The following is a 10,422-nucleotide window of genomic DNA, read 5'->3' as shown; positions in this document are numbered from 1 at the left end:
TGTATAGCCTCTCGGGGGGCGTCGGGAGGCTGTGGTGCGGGCCCGTGTTGCTGTCGCAAGCGCAGAGAGGTCATGGCTTGGGTGACGCATCCCGGCTACCTACCGCGGTGACTTGGTTCCCGCCCGTTTCCTCAGGTGCGGGGCTGAGGTGATCAGCAGCAAAGTGCTCTCTGAAGCTATTTATAGCCGTAGTCTGAGCCATGTCTCAGAATTAACACCTCGTGACAGGGATGTTTCAAAAGAAACTCCGAGTTCGGGGTGTTTGCCGCTTTATACATCTGTCACTGCATCCTTCTTTTGAAAGTTATCAGTCTACCCAGAGGCGGCTGGAAAAGAATTTTTTGTTTTTTAAATGCAAGTGTAGAATTGCAAAATGAAAACGTGTCCAGTAGGCCAGGTATATATTGTATGTATTGTCAGCAGCTTCATTGCCCATTGCTTTTGTGATTCATGCCGCTGCTCACTCAAGTTGGCTTGATTATGTGTTGCTATTTACTTGAGTCACACTATTGCTCAGAGGCCCTAGATGATATTGAGACATAATATGTGCTAAAACAGGGTAATATTCTCACCCTAAACAACTTGCAGTATAAAAAAGGGAAAAGAAAAGCGAAGTAGCATAATTGGAAATAACGGTTTAGGTTTCATGAATGTGAATTAAGTGTTTTAGTTACTTCTTTATTTTACTGTACTTTTATTTGTCTACCAATTACTTTTTCATCTGCCAATATGTTTTACTGTACTTTAATTTGTCTACCAGTTACTTTTTCATCTGCCAATATGTTGACAAGAGTTTTGTTAAAAGGTGGCTTTACCCCACTTGGTGTTAGAGCCATTTTGGGCTCTTACATAGGTTTTATATAATTGTCATATAAGAAATCAGGCTAGTTAACAGTACTCAATGCAACTGACAAAAAGACATGCTAGCATGCAAAGTAAAGTAGTGTATAGACAAAGTTTACGGTGATAGTCCATCTATTGCTAAAAAGATCCTTGACAATCTTTTGTACCAAGTCCTACAAAGACATAAGATCTGTTTATTCATCTGTACCTCCGGGGACAAGCTGCCTAAAAGATTATAGTGAGTTTGCTTATTTGCAAATAATATATTTAAATCCCTTTGAGCACGGAACTAAAAAAAAAAAAAAATCTATCCCTGCATAACATGCAGGCTGGATTTTTAAAGAAAGTAGTTCATGGAAGAAGTCACAAACACAGAATTACCTGGGTAGGGTGACTACATTATACATACATAAAAAGAAAGAAAGGTCGGCTTTCACACCTGCCCATTTTGATGATGTTATTGTCATGTCAGAAATTCTGAGTCAATTTTGGAACACTTTCCAGGACTCGGGATACGTGGATGCAACACAGACTAATGGAGCAATTGTCCACCCTTCAGTGCAACTGTGTTTCAGCTGCAGCAGTTTTCTGAAGAGACCTTCCATTTGAATATAATGTTGTAATAATAATTACCTAGCCACATTAGCATAACACCTGTCGCAAACAGACAGTCTGTGCTTCAGCTAATAGATCATTTCCCTGTTTTACCGAGTTCCTTATTTGGCATCTTAGTTGCTTAGTTTGTGAGAGTAACAACATCAGCGGTTGCTCTAACAGAATATTTTATTTGTGTTCCTGTGATCTTATCTTTGCTGGTCATAACAGCAAGTGATTTTTTTAGTTGAGGGGATTCTCCTTTCCAACACCAGACGGCCCTGTTCACAGGGAGATAAGAGGTAGGGGCTAAATCTATCATATGTCCTCAAATATCAATTTTAAGCTAGATCCTATTACAAAATTAAGCCTAATCCAAAAGCAGGCTAGCTTCTTAGGTGGCAGAAAAATCTTTACTTGAAAAGGGTAACAAATTGATAAGTCATACTTTTCTATTTCAGACCTGGAATAGGCGCTTCTGATTAAAGAGCATTTTTTTGAAAGCACAATGTTTTCCCTTTAGGTAACTTTCCATTCCAAAACTATAGTCTCCAGACAATCAGAAGGCTACAGAAGTAGACAGCAGTCAGTATTTTCCTTTTGTATTCTCTTTTGCGCTTACACAGAGAAGATTACAATCAAGCTGTAAAAATGGCTTGTGTTTTCCACAGCTGTATCAAGTGAGATTTGTTTCCATTCTGATTGCGTGGAGTTACACACCGTAGTGGTGTAGATAGGATCTCTCTACATCTCTGCATGATTTGCAGTCCTTGTTGCACCATAACTCACAGGTAGTTAAACCAGGGCCTCCAGGCCACAGGAAACCTGCCACCTCATTTATGTTAATTTTGCCTTTTCACCACAAATGTTACTATTATTTTCCCCATCAGGGACAGAGGAGGGCGTGATAAGAGCAACTGCTTACTTCTTTTTTTTTTTTGGTGGAGGGCAAATAATTTGAAAGCATGTTACCTAGTGCCATACGTAAATCAGTGGCTTTCCAGCTGTTCAACTGCCAGATCACGTCTAGCAGCAATAGTGTGTGAGAGAGGGAGCCTGCTTAGGGCTAGGCAAGAAAGGATGAAAGGTCTCCAGCAGGTTAGGATACAGAGTGCCAGGGTTAAATCACAGGTCTGGGAGGATATAGGGTGCTAGGCATGACTCTGGTGAAGTCTCAGAAAATTTGTGGTTGTGCAGATAGTAGAGAGCTGTAGGTGTAGGGATGTAGCACCAACCCCCAGCTCGTATTGGTCCCTGAGTGCTCAACATGTTGCTGACATTTGTAGATGAAAGAAAAAAATGGCCTTTTGCTTAGTTGTTACAGCAGTTTAAAAAAAAAAAGTCTTTGGCTACATAAAGCCAAAAAAGCTGACACCAGTGATGTGATACTGTTATGTCATTTTGCCTGTTTGTATGCATACAACGCCCAGAAACCATTGTTTGGAGCTGTCATTTATTCCATACCCACCATCACCTCTGCTCATATTACAGCAGTCAGGATATCCTCAAACTTTTCTTTTTTCCCCAATTGTTGTTTAGACTCTATCTGTCCTATCTTACCCCTAGTAAACCTGAGAGACTCCTTATCTCTGCATCTTAGTCACGACTAGCACATGTCCTCTCAGGAGTGTTGCAATAACTTCTCTGAGATCAGAATGACATTATGACAGGATGTAACAATTTAGTTTAGTTTATCTTTTTAATCCCATTTAACAGTTGGAAAAAAAATGAGGAAAGTTAATAGCAAGGATTCAGGGCTGTCGGGAACTGTACCCTGAGCCACCAAAATGTTTCAGCACACCAATAGTCCCACTGTAGTTGATGGACTTGTTTGTAGGTTTACGGTATTTGGTTAAGTCAGCCCGCTCATGTGAGCAATATTTCTCCATTCTTTGTCAATCATTAGCAGGTGTTTCACAAACCATTTTCTGATAATAGATATGATAGGGTTTCAGGCCTCCTGTTAAGAGGTTCCTTATCCTTGCCAAAATCACAGCCTAATTAAGTAGGAGGTTTTATTCTGCTCCTGTTAGTATGAGTGATGAAACAGTAAATGGAAATGACTGTATAAATAGGATGGATGGTAGAAGATGCAAGGTGGGGAAATAGGGAAGTAAAGGTGTTGCATTTGAAAATGTGCAGAAGGAGAAAGATTACAGTAAAGACATCTCACATAATGAAATAGGAAATGAGACAAGGGGAAAAGTCAGCAGAAGATTGCAGCCAACTCTGGTGCCTTCCTTCCTCTCCTTGCCATCGGTCTCATCCCCTCACTGTCTCTCTCACGGTACCTTCATCTCCAGAAGCCCTTGTGGAACAGAGCAGTTTTCTCTAACGTTTTTCACTTTACAGCTTTTGTTGCTCTTTGGCCAACATTTTGCTTCAGTTCTTAAAACTTACTGTCCTTTTAGCAAGACAAAAAAACTTGTGTGGAAAGATTTGTTTCAGATGTCTGGTCAGTGTAAGTGCAGCTTAAATGGAATATTGTTCATGCATTCACCTTATAGTTATTGTTCAAGGATACAGAGCTGAAGTCCACCCTACGCTAGTTTGAGGATGATCTCACTTTGCAACTAGCTGCTTCAAAGATTATAGCTCTATGTATTACCAAATCATGGTTTGTCAGTCTCAGACCACAGACAGACCTTCCTCAATAATTGGCTAACAAATCCAGAACTAATTCTCAGAAGAACTCGAGGACACCTGGAATCACAGTGCCTTTACTCCAGTGGAAGGCAAAGCCTATTTTTCACATCTTCTTTCATCTTCAAAAATCACCCTTTGTAATTTTGGAAGGTGATTAGATAATATAGCTTAATGCAACACTTTCCCCCACTGTTAAATACAGTTGTTGTAACACAAGAATATGAATTTATAATAGAGTTATAAATTTGAATATAAAGAGTAATGCGTGCTGGAATAGAATATGTAGGTGAGAAAGAAGATATTGTACAGAAGTGGCACTTCAGATAAACATTGCAACCAGTGTCTGATTTTAAATGTAGTCAGACGGTTCTGTGTGTTTGATAGGAGATTCTGTTGCTTCAGAAATAGTTTGCATTCTATCATTATGTAATGGACAGAGAATGAAACAATTTTTGATAGTTATCATGGACAATAGAATATAAATTATACATTTAAATGGCAAGAAAAAAATTATTCAACCATGGTAACATAATAAACTTTAATATACTCAACAATTCTGTTAGTATTAATTTTGAACATTTTGTTACATATTTGTGAACAACTACAGCTTAAATAATCAAAATGAAAAAAATTAAGTTTTTTTTTAATCTTTGATATGTTTATTTGTGATTTCATTTACCATGCATAACAACACGCAAATAGGTTCCAGTAGAACAATACTGATGTGACTGCATTTCCAGCTTTTTGAGGAACCATCCAAATTTAACAAAAAAAACCCCAAACCCTAATGCATTTTAGTGTAAATTTTTAAAAGCATTTCCAGTAGGTTTTAACTGAAATATCAGGAAAATACTGATGTTTCTTTCAGCAAAAAGCTAAGACCTGATTCTGCTACAATGACGCAAAAGAGAGATCTGCCATTGGCTTCATAGTGAGCAAAATGGGCTTTGTAATCTGAGATTTGGGACATTTTTAGAACATTCTTCTGAGATCCAGCTTGTTTTCTATTAAAACTAATGAAAAGACCCCTGTGGCATTTTGCAGGAATTGGATCAGGCTCTCAGTGGTACAATCTGTTCTATATATAACTTACACACTGCCGCTGATGTTTGTGGGAGATGATAGACTCCCAACCCGAAGCAGCTGTAAGAAGTGATGGATTTTTAGAGAGGTAGGGCAGGTTGAAATAATTGCCACGGCAAAGAGCAGTTAAGAGTTGTGTGAAACAACCTGCAGCTTTGTAACGTTTTGAAAGGCCAGACTCTGTAACTCTCTGGCAGAGTGATGTAATCACACATCTGTAGATACTTATCATTTTCTGTAACAGTTGCCTGAGAACCTACACGCACTAAGGTTCTCATTTAAAAAGTCTACTACCGTGGAAATGCTCCTTACTGCGCTTCTGTGCGGGAGCTACGCTTACATCGTTCGCTGCTGGGCTACTCCAGTTTTCTACTAATTTAAACTGTAGTACATAGAGGTAGAGGAAGATGTAACGTAGAATTGAATCAAGCTCTATGTGTCAAATGGTACCTAAGCCTAGGAGGAGGATTTTAGTTGTAGTTCAGTCTGTATTTTAAGTTTTTCCCACCACTTTTTTGTGTAGCAGTCAATATTTTGATTTGCATAATTTTTTCCTCTATTGCATCCAACATCTTTCTGTTGCTCAGAATGGACCATCCAAATTATTTAAATCCTTTACCTTGTTTACAGAAATGTTATTTACTCTAATTGCCCCCCTGTAAGCTCTCTAACTAGTATTTCATCCAGCAGGAATCTTTCTGTTGGTTTTAAAAAGAGTTGAATAGAACCCTGTTGGAATTCTGCTGGAAGGAAATGCATGTCTTTCCATCAGAGGTATCGGTGTCTCCGGTGTTACACATTTACATGCTATTAAGATTCTTTTTTTTCTTGTGCTAAGAATTCTATAAGGATCAGTTTCTAATCAGAAACTGATATTTCTTGTCTTTTCAGTATTTCCGCATTTGTCATAGATCTAACGCCCTAGAAATACCAGCAGAGTTCAGTAATCTTTCATCAGTAATCCATCTGGAAAAAGCCAATGTAAGATGACTGAGCCTTCTAAGAGTTCAAATCAATAAAAATATTTTCCTAGTAATTAAAATACCTTATTTTTATTTCTCATATTTAATAATTTCCGGTCTGTTAAAAGTTGAACTTAGCTTGCATATTAACAAAATAAATTCTGACCTTTGTTTTTATTGGTTTATTTTTCAGCTTGAACTCTGCTTCTTCCAAGGTATCTAAGCATCCACAAACGAGTCATATTTTCTTATATCCTCAGTAGATAAACATGTGAATGAGTACAGTAATGATTTAAAGCAGAGATTCTTGGCTTATGTTTATTCCTCAGTTACACGGACCATGAAGCTACAATCTCTTACAAGAAACCAGTGGGTCCGATCCTAGTAAGGGGAAGAAGGGAAAGTGTTGGGCTGAGTCACTGAGGGGAAGGACAGTGGGTTTAGCAGGTCTTGGCAGCAGAAATATGATTGCTGTAGCAACAAGGGTGGAGAGTAATGAGCATGTGGGGCAGATGATGCTTTATGGGTTAGTGCTATATACATAGTACCTCACCACGGCCAGGAGGGAATTAATGCAGTGGAGAGGACTGAAAAGCAGTCACGTTGAGTCTCGGTGATAAGAAATGTCCAGGTGTCATCCTGATCCACCTGATGAAACAGGTATGCATGAAAGAAACTTGGATCAAAAGAAAACCTACTTATGGCCTCCCTGCATCTGTGGGAGATGGTTGTGTTTCTGGAGGTCTTCCCCTGTGGCCAAATTGGTCATAGTGAGAAGTACAGCCCACGTGGCGTTAAGAGGACTGTATGTATGGTTCCTTGAGAAAGTAAGCGGGGTCTGCCTCCAGCTGTGATGGCCTACAAATACCAGTTAACAGAGCCACAAAACTGATACCAACATTCTTTTACAGAGTAGTAAACATGTCAGTTCTGGACAGGATTTGCTCTAATAATCTCTGCTTATCATGGATGTTTTTTAGTAATTAAAATCACCTTGTCAATACATGGATCAATATTAAGATAACTTAGAAATTACTACAGTGCAGCTAATCTGGTACTGAGACATAAGTGCCCGTCTACCATGCATTTTAAGTTATGAAGTATTACAAATGTTATAAAAAAAAACACTAAGAAACTTTTGTGTTAAAATATCATGGCTAGTCTACCACCCCTGAAATCTCAGCTTGAACTTATTATCCAGATCATAACAAGATCACATTCTCCATTCAAGAACAGCGGGGTTTACTCAAGGCTTTTTTTCCAGTGGTTTCTTTCCCTGCCTAGCCAAGCTTTCTGGGGGCTGAGGAACCGTTTCTGCTACTGCTGCCTTTCCATCAGTCGTCTTTGCTGCTCGCTGGTTGCTTTTTGTATCCTTTTCTGTTTCCACAGGGGGGATTTCATTTGGATCAGGTGTTTCTTCTGTAGCAATAATTTCTTCTACGTGTGGCTTAATAAAATCTGATTTAGGAGGAGTAATAAAATTTCCCTTACATTTACTATGCTCAGCAACACAGAGGTATGTAGAGTAAGATTTTGCTTTCACGTTGGTTATGACCTTATCATGTTCTTTTCCTCTTCCCATACCCATATAGATTCAGTATCACAAATAATGTTACTACTTTTTACAGAGCCAAAAGCAAGCCCAAGTCTTTATGGTCTCTAATTAAAAAGATTAAGGGGTAGAACCTGCAAAACATTTACAGATGTAAATAATTGTTTCTCACATAAGTCATCTCATTTACAGGACTGCTCAGAAATGTCTAGGCTGCCCATACCAGTAAGGCAAGAGAGGAAAGAAATGCAGTTAAATATTTGTTCTTGCCTTAGGAGCAGAAAGGGGAGGGGAATAAGAGTATGAAATGTTCTGTCAGCAATGATACACCCTGTATACACCCTGTATACAAAGAAAAAATACTTAGGCAAAAATATGTAAAACAGATGTTCTGTTTTACAGAATTTAAGCCTTATTTGGAGCTAAAATGCTTTACATGAGGGAGGTTGTAACTGTGAAGAATAAATCAATGTCCTAGTAGAAATTATATAGTAAGAGCCTAAAAGAACAGTAAAAAACTGTAATACACAAGAATGCTGAATCACCAGAGAGCTTTTCATTTTCCACCCTTTCTCTAAATTGGACAAAAAAATGGTCACTTACAATTCCAACTTTACCATTTAATATGGACATAAAACTAAGAGAGAATAATTCATTGATCTCAAATAGTGGCTATACGATCAGGGTTTTCTAAAACACTTTGGCATTTAGGGTCCCTTAATAAGCAAGGCCTTTTTTTTTTTTGTTAAGTGTCAAACATCTAGCTGCTGAAATGAGTCTCACTTTGGAAAATAACACCATCTGTGTATATATACGTGCTTAGGAGGTCTTTCCTCTGCATTCAGAAATTTGAAAGTTATTATGGCTTAAAAAACTTTTGTCAGCCAGGTGAGCCAAGGTGAGAACTCGCAGCCCAGTGGAAAGGTGATTTAAAAGTGTTGATTTACATCTCTTTCACTGAGGTTTAACCTGGCAATTCATACTTTGCATTTGTTGTTGATTAAGAGCATACATACTGTAAATTTGATTGTTTGGGACCTGAGAAATATTGATTGGCATAGACTATTAACTGCATAATGTTTAATGATTTTTTTCATTGGAGTAGAAGACCATAAAGGTGAAAGTCCTCTTACCTTTCTTTTCCCTTTCCTTCCATTTGCTTGCTGTCATCGATTTTTTCTTTTTTGATACAGTTATATTATTTTGATTCTGTCCTTGGGCTGTGTCAGTCTGTCCTGACACAGAAATCACAATCACCTGCAAAGCAAAGCAAGAACAAAAAATGCACAAGCGAGAAACGTAGATGCATCACAAATTCTGTCTGAAACCACCGTAACTGAGTCCCTGGCAGCAATACATTTAGAAGTAGCTCTGACTCTTAACTTTCAGGGACACATACATCTTCTGAAGCAGAGAGGAGTGGAATCCAGCCTGTTATCTGTGAGATGGCCGACTTGTATTCCCTCTCAGTTCTGCCAAAAGGAGGGAGGCAGGAGGACAGATTTTTGAAGATAAAGTAGTAGAAATAAACTGCTGCCAAAATGCAATCATTCTTAAAAAGATGCTAATGCTAAGTAATAAACATCAGTTATCAGGTATTGCGAAGAGCGAGTCATATTCTGTTTGCACTCTGGAGGATGGAAGAGAGATGTGACACTGTTGCTTTTAAGGTGTATGTCCTGGGACCAAGATGGAGTGACCTGCTTATCATCCTTGAATTGGCTTCGTGTCATACTAAGCGAAATTGTCAAATTATTTGACATTAGTTCTTTAAAGTCAGAAAGCTTGCTGTATCTCAAATGACAAATATTCTCATGATTATATTTTGAAATTTAAAAATTAAGCTGTTTTACTTTGTCTGATACGCAGCTGTTGTGACAGTCTGAACTGTCTGAACTTTTTTATAACATTTTGATTCATTAATGTACACAATTACACACTTAAACCTTAAAATTGCAATAATGTCATCAAGTTTGATACTTGAGTTTTAACTATTTTAGGAGATAAGGCTATGTGAACACATACACTGTTTATGTGAAATGCTGAAAACATTAGTTTTACATAATTTCATGCTAAAAATCCCTGTGATGTGAAATGTATTCTGGAGGAAAAAAGATTTATACCAGACAAACTTAACATGTTCCTTGAAACTGGTGGTACTATTCATGCATAAAGTTAAGCACATGCTAATGTGTTTTGGTAGGTCATAAATCTGATCTAAATCTGGATGATTCTTTTTAATGATTAAGATCATAATCATTAGCCCTTTATAGAAACGGATTTAAAAAACCCTATTAAAAAAATGGCAAAAATCACCACTTTAACCATTGATAACTGTGTTGAATCTACTGTTACCTGAGCCATTAAGAATTCCCTCGTGCTTCCACCTCGCCTTCAACGTTAGCTGACAGTAAGCTTCAGATGGCAAGGGTTTAAGTGAGCATTAACTGTACAGCACTTACCAGTGGCATCCTCACAGAAATGCCAATACTGCAGCAAAATGAGTGCCTGGGAAACAGCGCTATTTCTGCAGTCACAGTAGCGAAAAACGGCAAGAGAAAGTATGTGGAAGGTGCACACAGATCATGCTTATACTGAAAATATATGCGTTAGTTCTTTAGATTTTGATGTGAAGAATTGTGCTGTTGTGAGACTAGTAATGAAAAGAATTATTAATAAGGCACACTGCTTTCCTAATTAGCAACTGGGCTGATAACTGCTTCTGATCATATCTATATATAT

This window comes from Aptenodytes forsteri, unplaced genomic scaffold (genome assembly GCF_000699145.1).
Source record: "Aptenodytes forsteri isolate BGI_AS27 unplaced genomic scaffold, ASM69914v1 Scaffold229, whole genome shotgun sequence".
NCBI classification, from domain to species: domain Eukaryota; kingdom Metazoa; phylum Chordata; class Aves; order Sphenisciformes; family Spheniscidae; genus Aptenodytes; species Aptenodytes forsteri.
Note: the sequence above shows the minus strand (reverse complement) of the source record.